We start from the raw sequence: 27899 nt of genomic DNA on the forward strand, positions 1-27899 counted from the left end.
AGTGGGGGGATTTTTTAATCTCCCAGCCCAGCCTTCCACCAAAAAGTCACTATTCTTCAACCTAATCTGCTTTCAGACTTCACACTGAAAGTCAGCATATTTTATTTATAGGTATTCCTTTGCAGCTGTTCCATGAGGGGAAATCTTAATGTTGCAAACAGGTGGATGAGCCCCTGCAATTGTCAGGCACTAGAAAAGGACATGATATTGTCACTTAGGGAATGGTATTAATCATCTGGTAACCTTCTAACTGCAGGTTAATTCTTTCTCATCTGTGAGGGAGTGAAGTACTTTTGCTCCAGCCTTGGAAGCAATTTTCCCTTGTGGCATTATTGATAACCCCTGCATATCAAAGCACCAATTAATTACCAGAAGTATATTTTTGCTAACTCCTTATTTGTTTCCCTGCTTAAAGCACATTATCTATCTGAAACAAAGGGAATTAATTTGGGATCGGGCTGAATATATTTACTGAGTTTGGAACTTGGCCAAACCATAGAGTTAAGAACATTTGACTCTTCTGAAAACAACCTCCCTACCAGTCTTATTTTGCAAACCAATGATGTTGCAGGTCTTTTATTATCTAAGGTTGAAGACGGATGTAATCATCAAACAGTGAAGACAGCACTGTGGTAGCAGTATTTAAATGTTAGAGCTGTATACCAAAAACAAAATTTGAATCCCACTGGACTTTTATGTAGTTGGGAATGAAGGCTGGAGGTAAGAAAGGGCTTCACCAAAAAGATGGATTGTCCATAGTTGGTCCTATTCCTTAGCCCGTTGAAATTTTCTTGGTTCTTTCCTTTTTATTGCATTTTTCTATTGTCTTTTTTTAAAAAGCGTTTGTTCCTGGTGATAGGAAGGAAGGAAGGAAGGAAGGAAGGAAGGAAGGAAGGAAGGAAGGAAGGAAGGAACATAGGGAACTGCCTTAAACCAAGTCAGACCATTGTTCTATCCAACTCAGTATTGTCTTCACTGATTTGCAGTAGCTCTCCATTTTTCAGAATTTCCAGTATTTCCCAGTCCCACCTGCCGATGCCAGGGGGTAAATCTGGCACTTTCTTCATGCAAAAGCATCTTCTCTACCCTTGAGCTATGGCCCTTCCATCAGTATGGCACATAAAGTCTGGTTTGTCTGCTTATGAATGAAGATTGTGTGGGCTGAATATCTGAAATTGACATTATTATGATTATTATTATTACTATTTTCAAACTAGTCAATAATGAAATTATGAGTTCCACTACTATTCATGCTGTTGTCATCTCTGCCTCTCTGCAGTCTACAGTACTTCCAACTAAAAAAGGATTTCTCATGCCCACCCCTTATGTACACACATTCAAATTACTTTCTGGAGATCTAAAAAACTTCCTTTGCTGAAATCTTCCTTTGTATTAAACAGAACAGCTGCTTTTTGCCTCAGGTAAGCAGAACCCAACAAACAGATGTAATACAAAAAGCCATCTCAGAAAAGTCATCACAGTTCAACAACCATGCTAGTTGCCTTGCAGTGTTGAATCTGCTATAATCTGAAACCAGGAATTTAGTTTATCAATGCTGAGCTACAACACAAAGTCACCAGTACTGTGCATTTTTGAGGCTTCACTTCTATGCAGATACACTTACCAGGAGTAAGCCTGAATGAACTCAGAGGAACTTAACAGAGCAATCCAAACTATAGGAAGCTGATTTAATATACACCAGGATAAATCATGCTGGTGTAATTTGCCCCTGTTCCAAACTCTGTTCAGGAGCAAGGCTGAGTGAACTAGCCCAAACCTGGAAGAGGGGAAACAAGCCTTAAAAAAAGAAGAGAGAGTTTGACTTACACCACACTTTTTTGACAGTGTAACTTCTGCTGGGTTGCTAGGTCAAGTTTGGAATAGGAGCAAGTCTCAAGCCATCTTGCCCTGGTGAGCTGCCAAATTCTGTACCAGCTGGTTCCCAAACTGTCTTCAGAGGCAGCCCCATGTAGAATGTGTTGCAGTAATCTAACCTAGAGGTTCCCAGAGCATAAAATTAGAGAAGTTAAACTATCCCTGTCCAGATAGGGGCACAGCTGGGCCGATGGAAGTCCCTCTGGGCCACTGAGGCCACCTGAGCCTCAAATGGCAGCAATGGCTCCAGAAGTACCCCAAAGCTGTGTACCTGCTCCTTCAGAGGGAGTGTAACCCCATCAAGAGGAGGCCACCTCCCAGCCAGCCAGTCTAGGAAACCACCCACTAACAGTGTGTCAGTCTCATCTGGATTGAGCATCAGTTTGTTGGTTCTCATCCAGTCCATTACTGAGCTGAGACAATGGTTCATCACATCCACTGCCACACCTGCAAATATAAAGGAGAAGTAGAGCTGAAATAGGAATGGATATATGTACATTACTGTAATTTGCATGCATAAATGTGGTCACCTGTCCTCCTCCCTAGACTGACAGGGGCACAGGCCCATGGCCCAAATGTTATTAAAGTTTGCATATGCAAATCTATATGTATAGATGCACATTTAAGTCAACTTTCTGATGGAAAAAAACAAATCTAGTTCATGCTAACAGGGAAAACTCTGAACTATGATGTACCAACATGATTTTCTGGGCCCAGTACATTACATATGCCCCCACAATCTACTGGCAACAAATTCATAGAATCATAGAATCATAGAATCATAGAGTTGGAAGAGACCACAAGGGCCATCGAGTCCAACCCCCTGCCAAGCAGGAAACACCATCAGAGCACTCCTGACATATGGTTGTCAAGCCTCTGCTTAAAGACCTCCAAAGAAGGAGACTCCACCACACTCCTTGGCAGCAAATTCCACTGTCGAACAGCTCTTACTGTCAGGAAGTTCTTCCTAATGTTTAGGTGGAATCTTCTTTCTTGTAGTTTAGATCCATTGCTCCGTGTCCGCTTCTCTGGAGCAGCAGAAAACAACCTTTCTCCCTCCTCTATGTGACATCCTTTTATATATTTGAACATGGCTATCATATCACCCCTTAACCTCCTCTTCTCCAGGCTAAACATGCCCAGCTCCCTTAGCCGTTCCTCATAAGGCATCGTTTCCAGGCCTTTGACCATTTTGGTTGCCCTCCTCTGGACACGTTCCAGTTTGTCAGTGTCCTTCTTGAACTGTGGTGCCCAGAACTGGACACAGTACTCCAGGTGAGGTCTGACCAGAGCAGAATACAGTGGCACTATTACTTCCCTTGATCTAGATGCTATACTCCTATTGATGCAGCCCAGAATTGCATTGGCTTTTTTAGCTGCCGCGTCACACTGTTGGCTCATGTCAAGTTTGTGGTCAACCAAGACTCCTAGATCCTTTTCACATGTACTGCTCTCAAGCCAGGTGTCACCCATCTTGTATTTGTGCCTCTCATTTTTTTTTGCCCAAGTGCGATACTTTACATTTCTCCCTGTTAAAATTCATCTTGTTTGTTTTGGCCCAGTTCTCTAATCTGTCAAGGTCGTTTTGAAGTGTGATCCTGTCCTCTGGGGTGTTAGCCACCCCTCCCAGTTTGGTGTCATCTGCAAATTTGATCAGGATGCCCTTGAGTCCATCATCCAAGTCGTTGATAAAGATGTTGAATAAGACCGGGCCCAAGACAGAACCCTGTGGCACCCCACTAGTCACTCTTCTCCAGGATGAAGAGGAACCATTGATGAGCACCCTTTGGGTTCGGTCAGTCAGCCAGTTACAAATCCACTGAGTGGTAACATAGTCAAGACCGCATTTTACTAGCTTCTTTACAAGAATATCATGGGGCACCTTGTCAAATACCTTGCTGAAATGAAGGTAGGCTACATCCACTGCGTTCCCTTCATCTACCAGGCTTGTAATTCTGTCAAAAAACGAGATCAGGTTCGTCTGACATGACTTATTTTTCAGAAATCCATGCTGACTATTGGTGATCACAAATTCTGCTTATGTACATAAAAATAAGTCTTGTTCAGCATCTAACACGACTTATTCCCCCCAGGTTTTTTTTTCTTTCTCTCCCTCACACACAATTTTCCTTCCCCACCCTGTCCAGCAATTGTATGTACTTAAAAGTGCTGAAGCTTTGTAACAGTGGGAAAGCAGAAAGAGGTGAAGGCACAGTTGTGCTAATACACTGATTAAGTCTCTCATTAGCTGATAGGGAAGTTTTTCTAATGAGCCATAATAATAAGCACCAAATGAGACAGTTCTTTCTTTTTTGAGTCACCCAGCCACTGTGTTTACTTAGCCAGTGCACAGAGCTTGAAGCTACTGTCATTTATAGTTTATATTGATCTATCTGCATCGCCAGTGTTTTGCCTGTTAGGAACCTAGATAATAGCTTCACACACTTTACATTTCATTGGATGAAGAGGTCTCTTCAGCTGAAGTATTGACATATAGAATACAGCAAAGAAAATGAATCTATTTCATTATTATTTAAGACAATGACAACTGACTGTTCTTCCTTATTATTTAGAGTTTAGCCCTTTTCATGTGTTAGGGTTCCACAGTGACCTCTGTGGTCCTCCAGTTGTTGCCCCAGTCAGCATGGCCAATAGTGTAGGATGTTGGGAGCTGTAGTTCATCAACACCTGGATGACCATAGGTTACCCCATCCCTAGTTAACACTAGTGAGCCCTAGTTCCACCTCTGTTCACCTTCCAGTTTGTGGCAACATTGTCAAAAGGGCATGTCTTGTACTTGCTCTTTGCATGTGTCTGCATTGCTATTCCCTTTTTCAAGTTTATGTTCCTACATCTAAAATTGACCAGTATTTTCAAGAGATATACATACTTAACATCTCCCATAGCTTCTCTCTCCTGACCAATGGCTGTTTAGAGTTTAGCCATTAAAAAATGAGGTCCATGCACACCATACCATCTGTTGACTCAGAAAAGGTTCTGCACACACAACAGCTAGTTCTCTATCCAGCTAGGGATACTATTTATAGTGCCCTGAGATTATCACTATGTTAGGACCAAAAAAAAGTGCAGAAAAATGTTTCATGAAATCTAGCATGTGAATAATGGTTCTTGAAACAGATTAAGGGCTTGGCTAATAGTCAGCCATTGGGCGGTTCCAACCTTACATTTTTCTGCACTTTTTTGGTCCTAGCGCTTCAGCAATCCATATTACACGCTCCATATGATAAAGATATGCTCCAACAAGTATTCTTGCTGAATAGTGCAGCTTCTCGGTTAAGGCAAAAATGAGCCATTCTTCAGAAGTTCGCCGGCATGTTCTGTGTTATTATAATAAATCATGTTCAAACAATCTAAATATGGGGGTGGGGGGACATGGATTGGAACAAGCAAATTATATCACCTGTGGTTAAATATTTTGAACCTCTAGAGCCACAGGTCAAAGCCTGCTCAAGGCACATTCTTAATAGATTCTGTAGTATTATAAACAGTACTATAAAAGCCACATAGGCATATGAAGTGTGTCACAAGCATAGCCGCAGGTCTCATAGTTGTACATTGATCATACAATTATAAGTGGTAATAAATAGCAATTTCATTTCATAACAATCCAAATTCCTAAATATTTTAATCTGAATCACATTGGTAGCATTTGATTCTGCAAAGCCTATGCAATATGATGAACCAAAGAGTTGTTTAAGGATTTGCCTATGTAAAGTAAAAGCCTTCCCCCCCTTTTTTTTAGGGCTGAGAATCTTTTAAATATACAAAATCTAAAACCCTGTAAGATGAAATACCCAACTTATGCCCTCCCCAAATGCAAATAATGGAGTGGAGTGCAATGAATAATTAAAAACTGGGCTATTTCTTTTTATGAATCATAGGCCTTTGTCTTTGAAATGGAATTGTATTCATTTAGTTCACTCACTTGCCATTCACAATGCTTTGCAATGGCTTTTGCACTAATTAGAATGGATTAGTGAAGTTACTATATCCCACTAGCCTGAGATCAAATGCTGGCACCGGAATGGTGGCCTTGGGCCAGTCACTTAGGTCCTTGCCCCCACCCCCACCCCTGCCTGCCTGGGCAGAAAAATCTCCCAACTGTGTAAACTTGGATGCCCAGCATAAGATACCTCAGCCCTGGTTTCCAGCTACTGAATATGCTTGGCAATCTCATTGAAAAGCAAGCCCAAACTATGCAGAGCTGGGCACTCCAATAATAAAGTTTTTGAAATCAGCAGGAAGTGTTGGCCAACTTTCCATTGCTTGCAGAATGAGGTAATAACAAAAGAGTAATTAAAGCAATTCATGTCTATAAAGCTCTTTGAAAAAACAAAAAAGGAGGGAGATACAAAAGAAAAAGAAACCAGGGTCTACTTACATTACTCATGTTGTAACTACAGTCCACTTGCAGTTAACGTAATGGACAAGTTTGCCCACATTGGGGGCATTTTCATCAGTAAATGTCATATTCAATTGGAATTCAATTGTAAAACCTGCATCAGTTCACCATAACATTTGCAAGTGACGTATTTCTGATCACTAGGAATGATCAGTCTTATTTCTGGGCAAGAAAAAGTACATGTCTATTGAAATATAGGAAGGAAACTACAGTTCACCTCCGCTCTTGCCATCTCATTTCCACAAAGCTGGATGTTGGAGGGACAGTGAAGGAAGCACAATGCTACTTCGTTCCCCATTGGGGAGAGACCAGTGCAGGTCTAGTTGTGAGGTAAATTTGAGCTCTTGTCTCGGGAGCAAGCTCATGGGCATCTGGCAAATTGACACCCAACCTCTCCTGCCAGGGACTCTGAGAAAAGGGCCAGCAGGGTCATTTTTCAGAGCAAAGTATTTTCAGCAAGACAGCCAGGAAAGTGCTTGTGCTACCGTCACTTTGTTACAACAGCTAGAAGTTCTGTTTAAACGTAGGTAAAAATTGCACTCACAGGGAGAGCGAACAGAGCAACTATCCACCCCACCTCAGCCAAGAGAAGGACAGCTGCTTGCTACCTCCCCTCCTTGGGGATGAAGACAACACCCCTGAAATAACCTCCCCTTTCAAGATGGTCCTTTTATTCTAAGCATAAGGGAGATAGTCTAATACCTATTGTACAGAATAAAAGGGCCAGTAGGGCAGGGGGTGGAGAAGCTGTATGGTGGACATTCAAAACTTGCTTAAATCTAAGGGTTGCTGACCCTTCAATTCTAGGAGTTCAAGTTCTGTGAGGGAGCAAACTAAAACTAAAAATTAAAAGCATTATCTTCCAGAAGCTACAGTAGCCAGGCCAGTTTCACAGTAATTAAAATTTATAACAGAATGTGTCCCTACAGAGTACTAATCTGATAAAATGTAAGAAGATGATAGACAAAAGATAATATATGTGCAATGCACACATAAATACTACTGTGAGCACTGGTAATACCATTTCATTTTTGCTTTTTTTTAAAAAAAAGTATTTACCATTAAGTTCAATAAGTAAGTTGTTCAGTTTATGGTGCTAAAATCTGCACAAAATTGTTACCAGACAGACAAATATAAAGAACAGAGTGCTAATAAATATCTTACCAGCCAGGCTTCCTTAAATTTTTGCTTTCCTCCCCTCCACTCCACTCCCCTCCTCCCCTCTGGCTTTCACACACACTCACAGACAGAAGTGTTAATGTATTGTTGTTATTTACTATGATAGAAGAATACAAATAAAAAGCAGACATTAGAAATAGCATATATGGATTAAATGGGAAAGTTTTGCAAATCCCTGTAGGAAAACCTTGGCCAGCCTGCTTTTAGAGATAGTTTGGAAGATAAGGCTGAAAATTGCTAATGCTTGCTGAACAGATGGAGAGGATAAGTGAAATAATAGGTATTCAACATAGCTGGAGCTAAAGTAAACAACTAATCACTGAGGAGCAGGACCATAGGAGGAGGGGGGGTGGGAGAAAGAAAACAATGCCAGGATGAAAAGGTTAAAGACAAGAAGTGTTGCAGCTCCTTGGGGCCTAGTTGGTTTATTAAAACAATAAAAAGTCCAGTAGCACCTTAAAAACTAGAAACAAAACTTTGTGGCATAAGCCTGCATGGAATGAGATGAAAAGTTTGTTGGTTGAGCAAAGCAAGTTTGAATGTGTCCCATAATCCTTTGCTGTGGAACCTCTGCATACTGCAAAGTTTTCTGGGACACATTCTAAGATGCCCTTAGTTCATATGCATACTTTCCCCAACATTTCAAAAGGACACTTATGCTAAAGTTTGGGTAACATAAGATGTACAATTAATCAAATTTAATTGATTAATTTCCTTTAAAAAGGAGATGGGCAATCAACCCAAATTCTTTAATTGGTTGACAACAGAACCCTCACTATTGATGATGGATAGAACATCTTTGAATGAATAAAGTTGCCCTGGATTGCCTCCATCCTGCCATATAATAAATGAAACCATTCCCATCTTGATTTAAAAAGCAGAAAAGAAAGTACGTAAAATGAGGGAACAAGGTAAAGCAAAACAAATCAATTTCATCTTGTCCATTAAGTGCGGCTTTCTCTCCTGTTAATAGTTATTCTATGCGTTTGCATGTGTAATAAATATTTACTATGGTATAGGAACTCAGTGATAGCTGACAGATAAATGTCATATATAAATCAGAAATTACAGCCTTGGACATGTGCTTTTCACATCACTGTGGCCTAATTTTCCCATACTTCTGGGTACTTGCCTAAACCTACATGCCATTCCTTAGCAGTCTAACCTCCTAATCTAACAGGTAATAAAATAAAATGTGTAGGAGCATGACTTCAAGAAAGCTGGCTAAGAACATTTCATATTTCTTAATATTACTACCACCTCGGTTACTTAGACTTTCTGCCAAGTAGAATATCACCCTGACCCCAAAAAGATATGTGTTAGTCTAACTGTGCAATATTGTAACACTACTTTAAAATAATGCTATGCCTTCTCGGGCATTTTACATGAAAACCACTATTTCATCACTAGTTTAACATGCTTCAAAATTTAAAGCATAAGTTAAACTAGTGATGAAGCAGTGGTTTAAATAAATGCACACAAGTGGACATAAAAATATAAAATAGTGATTTTCCTAAGAGATAGCCCAGGTCTTCAGCTCATGTATATAATAGCCCCCTGCTCTAGCAGAATAATGGAAAAATGTGTTTGGTTTAGGCCCCATCTGTGCTATACATTTAAAACAGTATTATACCACTATAAACACTCATGGCTTCAGCCAAAGAATTTTGGAAACTGAAGTTTCCTAAGGATTCTGAGAATTTTTAGATGACTCCTGTTTCCCCTCACAGAGCTACAATTCCCAGAGTGGTTTAGCAATCAATCCCTCTTCTCAGGGAACTCTGTGTAACTTTCTGAGGAGAATAAGAATCTCCTAAGAACTCACAGCACCCTTAAGTTAAACAAAAAACCCCAAAACCCTACAATTCCTAGGATGGGCATTTTCAAGACTCCTGCGGTTTGGGACTTATATTTTAATTGTCTGGTCTATCTCACCACACACTGGTGCACAACTGCACATGATTATTATTAGCCTATCACACCAGCCCTGACTGTTGTTATTTTTTCCACTGCCACTGCAAAGGAAGGGAAATTGCTGAAAGCACATCTAGTATCTCCTTTGTGTTCTTCTTGGCGTTATGCAAGGCACCACACAGAAAGAAAATAAGTCCCCAAAACTACAGGTGCCCAGGTGCCCAATAAGCTAACATTAGATCATCAGATGCTGTGCTCCCTTCGATCCTAATACACAAAATGATTCTGCACATTGGAAGAAGTGTATGTTTCCTCAAACAAGTGATACACTCTGAACTGAATCATGTTCAGGTGTTCAGTCAGTGCTTGGAAGGGGATGATTGAAGACAGGCCCACTCATTCCAACCTGAGTCCTTCAAAGTCCATCACCTCCAGCGTGTATTGCCAGTTATGAAGTCCACAACATGTAGAGGGCACCTGTTGGAGGAAGGTTGCTCTATGCATTTAAAGACCCAAAGTACATGGAGTCTATGTGTTTACACACACTGATGGGAGCTGAATTCCAAAACATATGAAATGTGCCAGTTTGGGGGGAAGTTCTTTACTGCATGGAAGTTGCTAGCAGGCATAATCTCAATCACATCCTTCCCCACATTCTTTCCTCTCTCTCAAATCACTGAATAACACAAAGTGGGTTGTTTACTTCAGTCATTCCCAACCAACTGCCTTCCAGATGTTGTTAGACTGACCACTGGCCTTCTAACTGGGTCTGATTGGAGTTGTAGTCCCAAACACCTGCAGGAAACCAGACTGGTTGACATGAATATGTATTATGCTAGAATGGGTTATAAACATTACCGATGTTGCAATTCACATCTGAGGCAAGTTTTCATATATAATGAAGATAACCATAGGGACATGCACACTTCTTGGCTTTGGAGAACACAACTTTCCATATCACTAGATATGTAGTCTGGTAGAAAATACAATGGAATGGAATATGGTTCTTACAGACAGAGAAGCACTCGTTCAATATTTCAACAGTACCACATCACTCACTGTCGGAGAAGGAAGTAGGTTTTTGGGTGTGTGGGTGTGTTTCTACCTCCAAGCTGCAATCTTTTAGCAATCAACTTGGAACTTTAGTGGGTAAACAATGGTCCCTGATAGGGTATAGAATTGCATGCAGACTTTACTAGTCATGTGAAAAAGTGCCTAGTGAATACTATGACTGATGTCAAAATCAAACATGCCCTTGTGTTTTATTTCACTGTCATAAACCAATGTTTGCCTAGAGAAGAAACCCCCCAGGCTAATGAGGCAGGGGAGACTGCAGTAGCCTGAAAAGCCATTTCATTTTTCAAAGACATTTTTGCTAGGCCCATCCTTCCTATTCATTCTCTTCTCCTTTGTCCTTCCTGCCACAAACATCTGTACTTGCATGTTAGGTTTTAAATTGTGAATTTATGGGGAACTGTTTGATCTGTAGAGCTATGGTTTTTGTTGTTGTTTTTTTCAAAGGACACTCCATTGTTCTAGAGAGATTTATAATTAGGCAACAGAGGCAGTACAATTCAGTAAAGTAAACATCACAGGGTAGAAGAATTTCCCATGCTTGGGTGTGGTGATGAATGGCATTGACTGGGTGTATCCAGGTACGGTAAGAATTCACCAAAAGACAAAAAGAAAATAAAATTTAAACTAGCATTTCCAAAGAACTAGAGCTAGACTTGACTATAATTCATACTACAGTATGCATGTACAGATGCATTTTTTTTATTTATGCTACAATAACTTATATATTGTACATTTCAAAATCAACAAAACCCACTTTCAAAGCCTTCTGGAAATTTTATTTTTTCATAAAATGTATATACCGCTTGATTGTAAAAAAAAAAACCAACAACCTCAAAGCAGTTTACAAAAATATACATCCATAAAATAAAGAAAAAATGCAATACTTTAAAACACGCAGATTAAAACAGATTAAAATCACCTCAGCTTTCTAAGCATCTGGCCAGCAACTTATAATATTATTGAGTCCTAAAATCAATTCATACATCATTTGAATGTGTGTCAGTCTTAGGCTCAAGTCATATGTTACACTGATGCAGGTACTGGAAAAGTGTGTTTGTTTGTTGAAAGACCCATGTGAAACATACAGGGGGGAAATGGCAAGGAGGTGTCCACTGAAGAGATGCAGTGGACATCTCTGAAGAGATGCAGAGGACATCTGCCAGCTCCAGATCACCAAAATTACCAGATTTCTATAAAAAGAGAGAAAACAAGCAACAGCATTTGAAATCATAAGGAGAAACCAAATGAATGGAGTATGGTGTTTTATGAATTCCTTTTCAACACATCCATTTTGATTTGGACAGGACTACTATGTACTTCCAGTTGCCTCAAGTGGAGAGTGATAGACAGTATGATAGACACACTTCATTGAACTGCCCCAAAAGCTACTGCTCATTTGTACATAGCAATTCTTAACTAGGGTTGCCTAATTGTTGAGGGTTTTTTTCCTTCCAAAAATAGTTTTGAACTATTTTTAAGGAAATCTACACTTCCGACATGGGTTGCCATGCTTCCGGATTTTTGCAGACATTTCAACGATTTTCACCCAGGCACTGTTCACGAGTGCCAAATCCCTGCTAAGTCTGGACATATAGCAGCTCTATAACACAGTGGTACAGTGGTACCTCGGGTTAAGAACTTAATTCGTTCTGGAGGTCCATTCTTAACCTGAAACTGTTCTTAACCTGAGGTACCACTTTAGCTAATGGGGCCTCCTGCTGCCACCACGCCGCCACTGCAAGATTTTTGTTCTCATCCTGAAGTAAAGTTCTTAACCCAAGGTACTATTTCTGGGTTAATGGAGTCTGGAACCTGAAGCATCTGTAACCCAAGGTACCAGTGTACTAACTCACTGATGCAGAGTAGACCAGTATTACTAGTTGCATATTGCACATGGCGAGTGAGCAACGCTGAGTTAGTGGTTCACTTTGGCCCTGTATACCTGAAGGAGCATCTCCACCCTCATCATCCAGCCTAAATGCTGAGGTCCAGTTCCACGTGCCTTCTGGCGCTTCCCTCACTGTGAAAGGTGAGGTTACAGGGAGCCAGGCAGAGGGCCTTTTCAGTAGTGCCCCCCCCCCCGTGGAATGCCCTCCCTCTCATCAGATGTTCTGTGTGTCAGAATAATTGCTTCTGAACTCATATTCAAGCCAACTGATTGATTTACTAAAACTCAAATGACGAATTTGTGACAATTTATTTAACCATATGATAGTCCTAAGTGTTTTTCCTCTGCTTCTTGAAAAACACATGCACAGTCTCCATTGACCCATACATTGCTGAGACACTTCTGTCCTGGAATGTGTTGGTTCTTCCAAACAGTAGCTAAAAGCATTTTTCCTACGTACCACTGGCAGCAACCTACTGCCATATGGAGTATTTAACTGTATTTGCATTATGCTTTGAAGCTTTATGAGGCAGTCGCATAACTACAGCCTACTGAGTGTATTATATTTTATTGTGGACGAGATATATGTAATATTTTCCTTGAGATCAGTTCTGGATATGAATCATCTTATGCAGGATATTTCATGAGATTTTCCTCTGTTTTAGTACATGGTGAACAGAAGTTGAAGATGCATATATCCCTAATCTAGCAACTACTGGAGACGGTGATGTGCATTATACTTATGAAGTATGGATGCGATAGTACCATCACATCCAACCAGCCAGCAGTTCTCTTCCCTACAATGCCAAATAGCCTTGGCTAAAATATTAGTGGCTGGAGCAATGGAGATCCTGCCTGACATCTAACTGTGGGAGACCTAATTACTGGATAACAAAGGACCCAATTACAGGAGAATGTGCTTTGCTTATGTGGGTGTAAAGGACAATGAGTGTGTCTCTGTTCTACATCCACACCAGCCAATAAAGACACTGTGAACAAGGATGGCACATTCTTTTGCCAAGTGAGTAGACCACTAATGCAGAACATTTCTTCTTGAGGAATTTTTACATGAGTCAATTAGGACTGCTTTGTGGCCAACATCCATGATTTTCTTGCTTTAAAAACACACACCAAAAAACTACTCTGGAATGATGACACAAGTCTGGTCTGGTAACATTGCGTGGACAGGCGGAGTCCCCAGATCTCGAGCGGTCCCCCCCCCCCCGTCATGTGGAATAACGACTCAAGACAACGTGCTATGGGATTAAATTGGCCACAACTTTATTAAATTTCAAATGTGGGTAGACCTTGGCTCAGGCATTGGGCGTTCTCCCTCCCCAGTCCCCAGCCGGGAACCTAGGAAGCTTCAGGGTTATCCAGTGTGTGTGGGGGGATGGGCCGGCTCTGGAGAACATATGTTCAAGCAGACATAGCCGCCCCCGTAACGCCGCTGCCGCAGGGGAGAGCAATGACGACCTTTCGGCGTACGGTCAAAGCCTCCCTTCAGAAACCCCTTTAACGGGGAACCCTGGTATCGCCGCCGCAAAGAGGAAGATGGACTAAAGGATTCTGCCCAAGGCCTGATACCGCCAAAGTTGTGACGTTTTGCTATGGGAAAGGCGAAACCTGCCAATGCAGGGAAATTCCTTTCCGGCCCTTTAACAGCGACCTTAACGTAGCAGCGCCCGCATACCTGTGAAGAAAAGTTAACCTGCAAAACCTATGAAGAAAAGTTAACCTGCAAAAGAAGACATTAACTGAGGGTGGGTAGGGTGGGAGAAGCTCTGGAGCCAAGTGAGGATTCCCAGGTAAGATCCTCCCTCTATTGTGTGGGCAGGTAATCCCTCCCCTACCTGGCCTGGTCTCCTTGGCAACACTTCCCCAAGGTGGGATTGGACAACTGACTGAGGTAGGCGGAGACCTCCAGGTATCCCACCTGAGGGAAGGCAAAGCCAAGCCTATGCTGATGGGGCCGCTCCAGATCTAGGGCTGCGCGCATCCACGCAAAGGGCGCCCCCCATTTTAAGTGGGGAGCGGTCATTCTTGGTTTCTCAACGTTATCTTTCAGAACCTGTGAGAATTCCCATGGTTCATGACTGTGAGGCCTAGTCACATCATGTTTTGAGTCTGTACCATAGTCATGAATGAATGTTCCCTTATTAGAAAGGAGGAAAAACAACCGTGAAGGATCCTGTCATAACCTGGCCCCTGACTCTGTGCCCTCACAGTGACCTTTATCCAGCTTAGAAGGGCTCAACCCACAAGTCCTGCAGCTCCCAAATCTGCCTTAGACAAACTCTGAGAATGTACTCTCTGAAAACCTCTTGCCAGGAGGAGGAGGTTGCCCATCACTGAACCTAGTAATAGTGGCTCATAAATCACCTAAGGCTACCCAAGATCCCTAGCTGTGGAAACACGTAGCTAATTTCAGCTGTACCTTTTCTCAAAGCAAGCATTGCTACAGTCAGAGTTGTTTTTAGTACTGCAGCCTTTGTTACTGTTATACTACCTGCTGTCTTGCAAGTAAGTAACCTTAAATGGTTAATAAAATGTTTGACAAATAGTCAATGAACATACAACAGAGCAAAAGTTTTGCAAAGATGCAGCCAGGTCCTAAATGTCCCTGATTGGAACTGTCATACTTGGTTCAGTGAGACTGATATCAAGATAATGTGCAGAGTATATCAGCTTTATAATAGTTTTATAACCTGACTGGTGCTGAGTAGCAACAAGTGCACTACCATTAGGCACCCCATCTGCAATATGGAAGACAATAATATCACTACACTACAGGGCTGTTGTAAGAATTACAACTAGCTAATGTGCATGGAGTGCTTTGAACACACAGATTCCAGGAGCTGTAGCTCTGTGAGGGGTAAACTACCATTCCCATAATTCTCAAGGGAAGCCATGTAGGATGTTGATGTTTGAAGTATTGCTGTTTTCCATTTGCAGTCAGAGAACCGAACCAACATGTGAATGGTGAATTGCTGTTTTGAGATTGCATGGTTTAATTGCTTGTGATTATTTTTCTATAAATCTTATGTGAATAATTTATTATTATTATTATTATTAGTCTATTTTTGGTTTCTATGGAAGCCGCCCAGAGTGGCTGGGGAAACCCAGCCAGATGGGCGGGGTACAAATAATAAATTATTATTATTATTATTATTATTATTATTATTATTATTATTATTATCCTTTTTAGTAGAAGAATTGTGTTAATAAAAGGGTTAAGGGAAAGTGTACAAAATACATCTGGTGTATTCTGAAGTAACAGAATCCACATCCAATCAGTTTAAACTGACAAATATAATGCAAAACTCTCTTCATATGTCAATGGTGACAATAATGATGATTAGGAAATTTTAAAACATAAGGAGGAAAGGTCAAACCCATCTATTTTCTGAGCAAAATCATCAACACCTGTCTAATGTCATAAACAGTAAAAGAAAAAGAAAAAGAGAGAGAATCTGTTGGAGAAAAAACAGCCCTGAAGCTGCTTCTAAATGCCAATGTAGAATGGATAATACTCTTCAAAATGTAGCGGTGACTGATTTTTGTGACAAGGCTTCACCTGGGAAAGCAAATGAATAGTGATAGACATCGTGCCCTTCTATATGCAGCATGCTTGAGTGGATCACATAATCAGATATGAATTAACTATCTCTGTTTTGTTAAAAATTGAAGTTATTGAACACAGTTTATTTTCAAAGACCAACAAAGCAAGCTTAAATATTGCATCTTTTTGGTGCAATGTCCACAGACCATACTACAATTCAGATGTGGTTCCCTTTGGTTGAAAAGCTAGACTAAGCAGGATATATACTCAGTTAGCCACCATTTTTTTTGTCAGTGCACATTTGCCTTCAACACTGATATGAATGAGTAAAATTCAGCAGCTGACTTTTTCCACAATATGGAGGCGCAGCGATGCAAGGTTAATTTCTGCAAGTTCTTCTAATGTTGAAGACACAGGAGCCTTTCCAGAAAACAAACAGTAAGGAGGGGAGCTTGAAACGGGCTTCTAAGAAGGGATCTGTGATCTTGGAGAGCCTTTAACTGTCAGGAGACAAGAGTTAGAGCCAAGAAAAGCTGCAGGACTGGAGAGTGAAGAACAGGCACTGGAGGAAGGAGAGGCAGGTCAGGCTGATGGAGAGTCAAGGGCCCCTACCTCTCCTGCTCCACTGTCTTCCAGGACCAGGAGAGGGAAGAGCAGAAGCAGCTTACACACACATGCAGTCTTTACCTGCTTGCACAAAGCTCAGGTGAGGAAAATACACAAGCTGAGGGGCAGGGCCTCTGTGGTGCTGCAACTGCCTTATTGGGTGCACATCTAGGAGTGGCTGAGAGACATAGGACTGATGGACATGCTTTTTCCTAACTTGTAAGTGTACTTTTGACAATAAAGAGTTAGTTCCTCATTTTGGACATTCCTTGCCTGACGGTGCCATGACAGTGAATGTCTGTGGGGATGGGAGCTTTGAGTGTGCATATAGAACCCTAAATGACTGGTGATGTATCTGCATATATCAGGTGATGAGCACATGACATTGAGGGCATGGCTATTCACCATTGTTCCTATTCCTTGCTCCCATGTTGTTGAACACAAGACCAAATAAGCCTTCTGTTGACATTGCATGTTGCAACAAATTCCAGCAGAAATATTTAGGAGTCCAGTCTGTACTTGTTTCTAATACTAACTCCTTCCAACTGGTCATTAGAGTCCATTAAAAGATAACTGTTGCTACTCTTTTCCTTCAGGCTCTGCAGGTCTTCCTTGCCTTGAACTGATTATCTTTTGGTAGAGTGGTTTTCCTTTTCCTTCTTAATCAGAGGCAGTCCTAAGTGGATTGAGTGATTCCATTATGCAATCAAGCCCATTACATTTAAAGTGCCTTTAGTGTGAAGCAACCATTTGTATATAAGTGAACGCTATTTATTAGATGCACAAATTAAAAGCATCATTACAAATCCGTTTGCAAAACATGATTCACTGCCAGCCTGTCAGAGATATTGTATATATTGCACTTTAATAGAGTTAAAAAGCCAGGCCTTATTTTCATTTGAGTGTAAATGTTTTCTTTATATATTCACACTCTAAAATAGATTTCCATCTCTTGTAAACTCTTAAGTGATGCTTTGCAGTTGACAGAAAATACATAAACTGAGAGAAGTGTATATAGATTCTGCGTGAAAGCCATGTGGTGTCATCTGACAATCCTACCAGTGAAAGAGTGAGATTTAATCAAAAATAAAACTGGTGCAAGAATGGGATCTTACATCATATTCACACAGACGACCACCTAAGATTATGCTTCCACTAAGGAAACATGCGGGTGGCACTGTGGGTTAAACCACAGAGCCTAAGACTTGCCAATCAGAAGGTTGGTGGTTCGAATCCCTGTGACAGGGTGAGCTCGGTCCCTGCTCGGTCCCTGCTCCTGCCAACCTAGCAGTTTGAAAGCACATCAAAGTGCAAGTAGATAAATAGGTACCGCTCTGGCGGGAAGGTAAATGGCATTTCCGTGAGCTGCTCTGGTTCACCAGAAGCGGCTTAGTCATGCTGGCCACATGACCCGGAAGCTGTATGCTGGCTCCCTCGGCCAATATAGCGAGATGAGCACCGCAACCCCAGAGTCGGTCACGACTGCACATAATGGTCAGGGGTCCCTTTACCTTTACCTTTTAAGGAAACATTGCCATAGAATGTGCTTTACATATTGTACCTCGATATATAGGAACAATAGAGCATCCAGTAAGTGACCCCTAATGGCAATGTGTGTGTGTGTGTGTTTCTTTCCTCCAAGGAGTTTAAGGCACTGTATATATGGGTCCTAACCTCCATTGTCTTTCCACGTCAGCCTGCTGAGGTGGATTAGGCTGACCAACAGGAACTGGTCCAAGGTAATCCAATGAGCTTCATGGCCATGGGTGAATAAAGATTCACCAAGTGGTTCTCACAACAGTGGAAGCAGTGCAGGACATAGTATGCGCCATGGAGGATGAATGCACATCATGGCCTGTCTGATGTGCATCAAATGCCAGATTTGAGAAGCAAAAAAGACGTGGCCTGCCAGTCCTGAAATCACTAAATGCCGCCTCTCAACAATGGAATGAAAACACAGCTGTCGGGAAATGTTTCTGATACAATTGCAAAGCAAACCCTCTTTCTGTCAGACTGACACATGTTCTATTTTCCCTGTCTTTTCCCATTCCTCAAGGAATCAGTTCTGAGACAAACTGGTAAAATTACAACTTCTGACATCCTCAATATTATCCTAATATAGGGGAGGGCAAAACCTGATTAGAATGACTCCATAATAATTTCCCTCCATTTTGCTGACATGGCTGACACTCCTGAGTTATTCATTGGAATCACAAGCAGCCTTTTCTGCTAAGTGTGCCGCTATCTCAGAGCCAAACTGCTGAAACTTGGAACCTGAGTTATTGCAGAAATTCAAAGATCCAAAGAGATGGTCCACATGTTCCATTGGGGGAAGTGACCTAACCAGCCACCATGAGCCATATGTACTGAACACCCATGGCACAAGATAGCAATATTTAAGAGGATTGGTTGATGGCTGACAGGACTGGGGAAGAAGGTCTGTAGAAATTCAGGAAGACAACAACATTGTCAAGCATGTGCTCTTAACTGTAATGGATGGGCTGTGAAGCCTAAAGCTCTCCCTGGACCCACCCAGGGAACCCCCTCATGGCTTGCTCTAAGAAGCCAAGATGGGCCAGGGTCTTTCAGCAATTATCGTAAGACATTTCATTTGTCCCAATTGATATTTTTTTAAGCGAGTTGATCCTGGGGTGGGAGAAGTCCAGATCCCAGGCCTCTCCTTTCAACTGAAGAGGCCAAGGTTTAAGTTGGAAATGTTGACAAAGGCAACACATGGTAAACATTCAACTTTGTCTCTCTTAACACTTTATCTATAAATCGATAGCATAGCACTGAATTCTTCTGGAGGATGTGGAGTATGTTCCTGAATGTAAGCTTCCATCGTATAACATATTTATTGCCTCGTAAAGCTGGCGGAGAACTCTGCAAAGATCAAATGTAAACGTAAATCAAGGGCAGACCCTGTGCCATACCAGCAGTTCCCGTGCGAAAGCCTTAAATTCCAGAGCCACCTTTTATTTGGGTCGTGTGGGGAGCGAGCGCTGCTGCAGCACTGGGGTGGGGTGGGTACTCCCAGCCATAGTTCTTCTTCCACACATGAAGCTAGCAGTAAATAAGAGTGTTGATTGTGTCCCACAGAGGAAAGCCTTGGGTCTTAGGAAAGAAGCTATTGACTTTACCTTTATGTGAGCCCTTCCCCCTGGGCTATCTGTGAAAAGGGCCTTCATGGTGAATTATGGGAAAGATTAATGTTTCAGCCTACCAGCTGGAGAAGGCCAACAGGGTGCTAGAAACCCGAGGGAGGGGGGGTTAGCTAGCTCCCCGGACTGACAAGGACAAACTCTCGAGCACAGTTGTAACAAATTTAACAAAATGTGCTTTAGGAAAATGTATTTAACACAAATTGAAGCAATGCTTCAGCTTGCATCATTATAATTTTTTTGTCTTCTTAACTGTGCTATGTTGCCATGCGCCAGGAGGCCAAGATAAAAATGGAGACCGTATGCCAGTAGGCTAATGCATTCTGATGTGGCAGCTAACTTGCAACACAAAGCAGGGAGAAACAAAGGGCAAAAGAAAAGGGAATTTCAGAAAGGGACAGCAGTCCCTAGAACCTGAAAAGGGGATTAACTCAATCTCCTGGGTGTGATTTGCCATGCTGATATGAACAACTAAAAGGACCCGGGACTGGGATGGCTGGCAAAATACTAAACCCCAAGGAAGCCTGCATTGACAAATAGCTCAGCCTATCCTGAATTACTTGCTCCATCTGTATCTGTTTGCATCACAAATGACAGCTGCCAGCCATCTTTGGCAAGGAGTAGATGCAATTTGAAACTGCAGCGAGATGTGTACTGTACTTTGCATGTGTGTATATGCAGCGCTATTTTTCTAGAAAAACAGGTGACGGAACTCACCTCCCTTGTTCTCTTATAATTGCAATGTCACTCACCTGAGAGGTGCCAGAACTGAGTTCCTGTAAGTTCAGGCTGGGGAAAAGTGTGTGTGTGTGTGTGTGTGTGTGTGTGTGTGTGTGTGTGTGTGTTTGTACAAACACACACACACACCAAACAGTTCTACTAACAGAGGTGTTCATTGGCAATCCTAAACACATTGAATGCCTCTTCATCTATAGCAAATTTGTAGTTTCATTCATGTGGCTCGGCTCGGCCTCCATGGCATGGCATTTATTGAATGGATATCAATTCAGAAAAGTTAATGTCAAGTTCAGAAGACTTCCATATTCATGAGCTTTCCATTGATGAGTGCAACTGTAGAGGATACATTTTTTTTAAAGGGGGAGGATAGAAATTTAGCATTATCTGGCAGCTAGTTTCATTTTTTAGTAAGATAATATCTGAACCTTCAAGAATTAATGAGATGCAAAAGATTGCCATCTTTATGTTTGAGTAACAGGGAAACTAATTATATTTTTCTATCTATAAGAAAATTGCAAGTGCACATGGAGCGATTAATTTGAGATAATCCCTGTCCTGGCTACAGGTGTTGAGCATATAATCATATAATCAAAATATAGGAAATTTTCTGGCATGCCCTGCATTAGAAGGTTTTTAATGTTTGATGTTTTAATATGTTTTAATATGTGTTGGATGCTGCTCAGAGTGTCTGGGGCAACCCAGCCAGATGGGTGGGGTATAAATAATAACATTATTGTTATTATTACAGATTGAACTAGCAAAGATTGTGGCACACAGAAGAACATGAAGAGTTAACACACAGCAGATTGCCATTGTTATGAGTTTGTGGGTGCCAGACTCCTCTAAATTCTTGTACCCAGCAAGGGTTAAAATATAAGCAAGGTCAGCTTCCTCATGAGTAATCACCTGGGAGATGAGCCATTAAGAAAACAAAGGCAAGGTAATGGGCCATTAAGAAAGCCAAGGAGAAGGGGCTCTGTTCAGTTGGGCGAGGCCTCTCCCCTAGCTCATGGTTAGATAGAAGATAAAGCCAGAATTTAGAGTTGAGTTGACTGTGATGTAAGACCTGGGTGGGGGAGGTTGTAGACTGGAAAATATTGCAGAGCACGATGCTTTAATTTTGAATCCAAGGCTATGGCTATGGAAGAAACAAAACCTCCTTGGAGTGTTGATGTTATGAACTCCTCCATCAAAGGCTCAGGCTGTATATATGTGTAAATAAACCATATATCATAAAGACACCACAGTCTCCACTGTGTCTCAGTTCCAAAAGGAAACACGAACCCAGGGTAAGCTCACCTGGAACCCCTGGAATCCCGCATTGCTTGGAGATATGAAGTGGCGCGCAACATTATTATTGTATTTTTGGCAGGTACCATAATGTGGCATCTGGCTTGACTTTACTCTTGTGGAATTTCTGTTAACAAGAGCCTTCTAATGCAATTTAAATATAATACTGTGTGGATTTTGCTCTATGATAAGAAACTGTCCACAGTCAGAACACATGGAAAGACATATGGTACTTTAAAAATAAATTCCAAAATAATAATCATAATGAAATCCTATCTATTTTGAAGGGTAAAAAAAAAAATCCTATAATAACTGAAGCAAAAAACAACAATGTGAAACTTTTGTTGCGAATAATCAATAATGGTATGATTAGGCAGCCACATAAAGTTTATGTTCTACAGAGACAGTGGTTGTTTCTTTTGAATATTTTATTCTTCAGGGATTGGCCTACGGCAGGCATAGGTAAACTCGGCCCTCCAGATGTTTTGGGACTACAACTCCCACCATCCATGACCACTGGTCCTGTTAGCTAGGGATGATGGGAGTTGTAGTCCCAAAACATCTGGAGGGCCGAGTTTGACTATGCCTGGCCTAAGGCATACTGTATTTGGGAAATCCTACAGCTCGTGACCTCTATCTGTATCCCCTGTGATTTGACAGGCCCTGAAAGGATCTGCCATAGTTTTCCTAAACCAAACCCTCTCTGCTATCTCTCAGATCATTGGGCAGCTATTCACTGAGGGCCTTGTGGAGCAATCCAAACCCAAATGACACTGGAATGAGGGAGGGAGGGGGTTGAAATAGTTGAATCTCTGGCTGATCCTGGACTACCCCAACTTAAGTCTTCTATCCTGGCTCAGTCAAGGCTGGGGTAAGTTTTAAAAATGGGGGCTTCTATGCTTGTGGTGAGGGCAGAATGGAGAAGGGGAGAGCCATCTGTGTTCTGAACTCCTTTCAGCTTGGTCACATGACCTAACAACCCAACAGAAGTTACACTGGCTAAAAGGGTGGTTTAAGTCACACTCTGTTTTAAAGGCTTGTTTCCCTTCTGCTAACCTCGCTCCTGAACATAGTTTGGAATGGGGTAAATTACACCAGCCTGGTTACAGTATAATGGCTTCAATAGTTTGGATTGCTCTGCTAGTTAGAATGTTTCACTTAATCCTTTCCCTCCAAGTAAAAGGGACTCTTTATTCCTTTCTCCTACAATTGCCTCTGCTTGTGTATTCCATCGTTTGCTGGATTTCATTCATCCTGGAATTATATTCAAAACTGTTCATATTCCCCCCCTTCCTTTTCAAAGAACAAAGCGTTCATTACACTGTAATCTAAAAGGCCACCACCAGGCTTTGAAAAGGGGGAAGGTGGAGGGGAGTTGTTACAGAACAGGTTCAGAACACTGCCGTCTCTCCTAAAGAAAATTCATTTAGATACTATCAATTTATTTAAATAAATGCAAATTCCAAATTGCCCACTGCATTGAGGCAATGCTATTTAAAACAAAAATCAAAATGGGGAAATGCAATAGTCTGATTGGTTTGAGGCTGCTCAGGAAGCAGTCTAATTGCAAGTTTTGGAGTCACATAAAGGTTCAAATTCTAATTTTTATATTAAAAAACCATGGGAACTATAATAATGTTTCCAAACTATAAGGGGGAAGAATATGACTGTGATCCTATATACTTAATTGGGGATAAGTCCCATTAAACTCAACTCAGTAGGGTTTATTCCTGAGTAAATATATGTAGGATTCCATTGTATTTTGCATATTAATTGGCAGATGGAAAAATCTCTGGGTGCGGGGGGGGGGGGATTAAAATAAAATGCTAGTAGCCAAAGAAACGTCTTCAGGCAATAAACTCCACTGGTATGTGATGCATGAAGAATTATTTCTTTTCAAGCCCCAAAGTTACTGCCTATTAATTACAGGATAGCTCCTAGTTTTTATGTGGGAATACTTTTCTCTGTTCATTCATTCCCTCAAGCCCTACATTATCTTATAAACCTGTCATGTCACTACTCAGTTGTGTCTTTTGCCTAGTTACAAAGCCCAATTGCTCTACTAGAATGCAGCCAACCAGTTATTAACTAGTGCAGGTCACAGGGACAGTCCTGGGCCAGTTACACTGGCTTTCAGTTTGATACTTTGCTAAATAGAGAGCTATAGAAAAGAGCCTGGGGCTCAAATGAAGGTGGTAGAATTCATTGAGGATGTGGCGACTGGCACATTTCTCCTCTGAGCTCTGGGAATTAAAAACTCCAAAAATTATTGGTGCCTGTAACCTGCTGGGTGGAGCCTGTGATTTACAGAGGCAGGTAGGCAGAAACTATTTCTAGGAGTAGCTAGCTTTGGGGCATGAGGTTCAAAGTGGAACTCTGGAGACAACAAAAGTTTGCATGCCTGGGAGGGAGATAGCAAAAAATCATACACCTGCAACCTTAGGGAATGTAACTAGGGAAAGAAAATGGATTTGCATTTAGCACATGGTTCTTTTCATTTTTTGGTGGAAATCCTACAGCCAATCGGAAGTCGCAGAAGCCGCGTTGGACGTTCAGGTTCCCAAGAACGTTCACAAACCAGAACACTTACTTCCAGGTTTGTGGTGTTCGGGAACCAAAACATTCAAGTCACAAGGTGTTCGGGATCCAAGGTATGACTGTATGTTCTTCTCTATCTGATGAGAGCAGACATACAGTGGTACCTTGGGTTACATACGCTTCAGGTTACAGACGCTTCAGGTTACAGACTCCGCTAACCCAGAAATAGTACCTCGGGTTAAGCACTTTGCTTCAGAATGAGAGCAGAAATCGTGCTCCAGCGGCTTGGCAGCAGTGGGAGGCCCCATTAGCTAAAGTGGTGCTTCAGGTTAAGAACAGTTTCAGGTTAAGAACGGACCTCCGGAACGAATTAAGTACTTAACCCGAGGGACCACTGTACTTGGAACTCTCTTCTCTGGAGATGAAAAGGGCTAGCATGGGTCATTGCATCTCTACCTTAGCCAGATACAACTAGGATCCTTTCTATCAAACAAGTATTTCCAATAATAAATCTTAGTTTACTTATTTTTCTAAACCCAGAGCCTCAGTTTATGTAAAGTGTGTTTGTCCAATGGGGAGTCTATATTTAGTTCCACTAAGCGTACAACTCAGGTACTAACAATTCCTAAGTGAGGAAGTGGGGATGAACAGTAGGGGGACTTTTTGTTGGACTGGATCTCCCTTCCCCAGGTAGCATAGGACCCAGGTTGCCTGGGGTGCCAGCATAGCTATACAGTGGTACCTCAGGTTACAGGCACTTCAGGTTACAGATGCTTCAGGTTACAGACTCCACTAACCCAGAAATAGTACCTTGGGTTAAGAACTTTGCTTCAGGATGAGAACAGAAATCATGCAGCGATGGTGCAGCTGCAGCCGGAGGCCCCATTAGCTAAAGTGGTACCTCGGGTTAAGAACAGTTTCAGGTTAAGAACAGACCTCTGAAACAAATTAAGTTCTTAACCCGAGGTACCACTGTAGTAGCAAAGTAGGAACATTGATCCAAGTTCTCTCCCTTGAATCACTGCAGCCAGTTCAGACCCCATCAATGTAGACATGCAGAAAGAAACAAAGATATGCAAATGAGGAAGAAAATAAGGTGAGTCATATTGGAGAATGCTTCTCCAATCCAAAATCATACAGTGGGAATGGCATTTAATGGAGATAAGCCACATTTTTTTGATATCTTTTGGAAAATCTGATTTGGAAAAAGTGTGCAATCAACATTTGCAATTTCCTGTGACATATGGGGCCATGTTGGTCCATTGTGAATATTCTATGTTAGATTATAATATATCTGCAGTATGTTTTATGTACTGCTTATTAATAAAACATACTTAGTTTCATGCAGTTCAACAGAAGTTCACTGCCGCTACATGCAGCCTTTAGAAGATGCTATATTATTTATTTATCTGTGAACTAAACAACAGCAACAACAAAAAATCCAGCCATCATATACTCTCTCTGAATGCTCAAAACCCTTAAAACAATCTACAGTTAATTGATAAAATGTCAGCTTACATTGAATCCTGTTTCCTGAATACCGCCTCATACTGAACATTGTAAGTTCTTATGGTTGGGTCCCTAAGGCAAAAGGCTGAGTAAATTGATTGACCTTTCTACAGTGCCTTGAAGGTCAACCTATGCTCTGTCAAGCCGATTGATGATGTAAGTTTCAGGAACGAGGATCTTCCTCTGTATTCCACTTTAGACATCATTTCCACCTGCTTATTCATGCTGCAAACGGAAGCATAGGAGGTCAATTGTTACTACTACTGGCACTTAAGGAGGCCCTTCTATGGAAGCATCATGAGTCTCTTTCAGAAGGGGGCATATGCCATGGAAAAGGAGGTTGTTTCTGAGAGATCCTTCACTTCATTCTGCATTAATGACCTCAGCCTCAGAGTGAGAGAGCAAAAAGCATTTGTGTATATAATTTATGTGATGCAACACATTAACTTCTGAAAAATGTCTCAACGGCTATAGCCGTACTTGTCATGTAGCATGCTTTGCATTAGCTTATCGTAAACAGAACAATGGAGGGGGAGGGATACCCTCTCCATGTAACCCTTGGGTACTATGTTGGAGGCGTAAACCAGAGTTCTGATTTCTTCTCAGATATAATCTACTTGTGAGGCCTTTTTGTGTTCCAGGAACCATGGGACAAGTAGTTGTGCACCACACACACTTGTCTGATGATATTGCAGTGCAGGATTAGCCAGTATGACAGCGCCCTCCAGGCTAAGGCTGATGGAAGTTGCAGTCCAACAACATTGGGAGGATGCCATGGTGGCTGTTCCTGCAACGTATAATAACCCTTGGCATCGGCCATCCCCTTCTTCAATACTGATCTGCATAGGAGCCAACTCCAGGGGGCCGTGGGTGCTTGGGAACCCCCAATAATATAATTGTGGGGGTCATGCACCCACAAAGTCAATGAGAAAGCCTGGGAGGTGGCAGCAGCACTGCCTCCAAAAGAGAAGCAGTTCAGGTCTGCCCTCCGCAGTCAGCCAGCAAGGCGCCCTTTTCTGAGGGGAAGGGCTTGGACCCAGAGGCAGAGTCTCTCTGCCTCTGAGTCTGAGCCCCTCCACATGGAAAAGGGTGCCTTGCTGGCTGCAGAGAGGAGAAGAAAGAGGAGCCACCAGCAGCAGCAGCCTATGCAATGTGGGTGTGTGAGGTCACATGCCCACGTCTGTGGTGGGCACCCACAATCCTGAGGGAGAGATGGCACACCTGCTGAACAGCCACCTAAGTACACCACCCACATGAGTAGGTATATCAGGATATTAAAAGAGGGGAAACAATTGTAACTCCAGTTCACAATGAATTGGAACTGGTTCATTATAGATGGTTTATCAGGAGATGGTTTCATTATCTGTTCATTAACAATATACGGTGCACGATGACTTTGCTGCAACCAGGGTAAGTGGCTTCATGCAGGCAGTGTACGAGCTGGAAATATAATCTAGTTGGGAGTGGGTGGAAAGTGGATAATAAATCTTTGCAGTCTAGTTTGGTTGAGCTGGAGGAGCCAAAAGAGAAGAATGCAGATGATCACAGGTAGCCATTTGTCAGGCTGATGCTAGCGATTCCTGTCTGGTTGCCCAGAAATGTACAAAGTCAAGGAAATGTTTCTTAATGTCGACTTTTTATTCAGTATTTACAGAGAGAAGCTATAGAACCCAGCCTCTTGGATGATGGCATTGTCCCGAGTGACTCTCCACCACCACCCCATCTCTCCCACTTCCTCATTCATCATTCGCATCGTCTCAGCTCTTTCAAGGCTCGCCGGGTTCTGGGAGAGGATGGGTCTGGAATGCTTTCTAAAGACACTGTGTCAGCTGCCCCCCGGTGTTTCCCCTTCCTCCTCTCCCATTATTTCCCAACTTTTCCCCTCATCTGCCTCTGAGCTGTGACCTCCCTCAAGCCCCCGGTTGTAAATCTAAACTGTCTTCCTCTTCTTCCTCCCTGGAAGGGTCAAGCCGGGGAGGCAGTCTTCACCATTCCTCCTCTGCCCAGTCCCTGACACCATTGAAAATTAGTGATATGTATAATTATCATTTTCCAATATGACTTAAAATGGTAGCATTGTTGAAATCAGGGTTGTTTTGTTACGGCCAGGCCATTGTTTACACAGGGCAGCCACATGGT

At 42.0% G+C, this 27899-nt stretch overlaps 1 long non-coding RNA gene across 1 annotated transcript in view; it reads left to right on the plus strand.

Annotated features, from left to right (window-relative positions):
• LOC310760351 overlaps window positions 1-25042 on the plus strand; it is a 611207-nt gene extending 586165 nt beyond the window's left edge. The window contains exon 3 of the long non-coding RNA XR_014546908.1: window positions 25015-25042. This is a non-coding gene — a long non-coding RNA (uncharacterized lncRNA). The remainder of the gene's footprint in view (window positions 1-25014) is intronic.
• Window positions 25043-27899: the final 2857 nt, after the last annotated feature.

This window comes from Podarcis filfolensis (genome assembly GCF_964270895.1).
Source record: "Podarcis filfolensis genome assembly, chromosome: 3".
NCBI lineage: Eukaryota > Metazoa > Chordata > Lepidosauria > Squamata > Lacertidae > Podarcis > Podarcis filfolensis.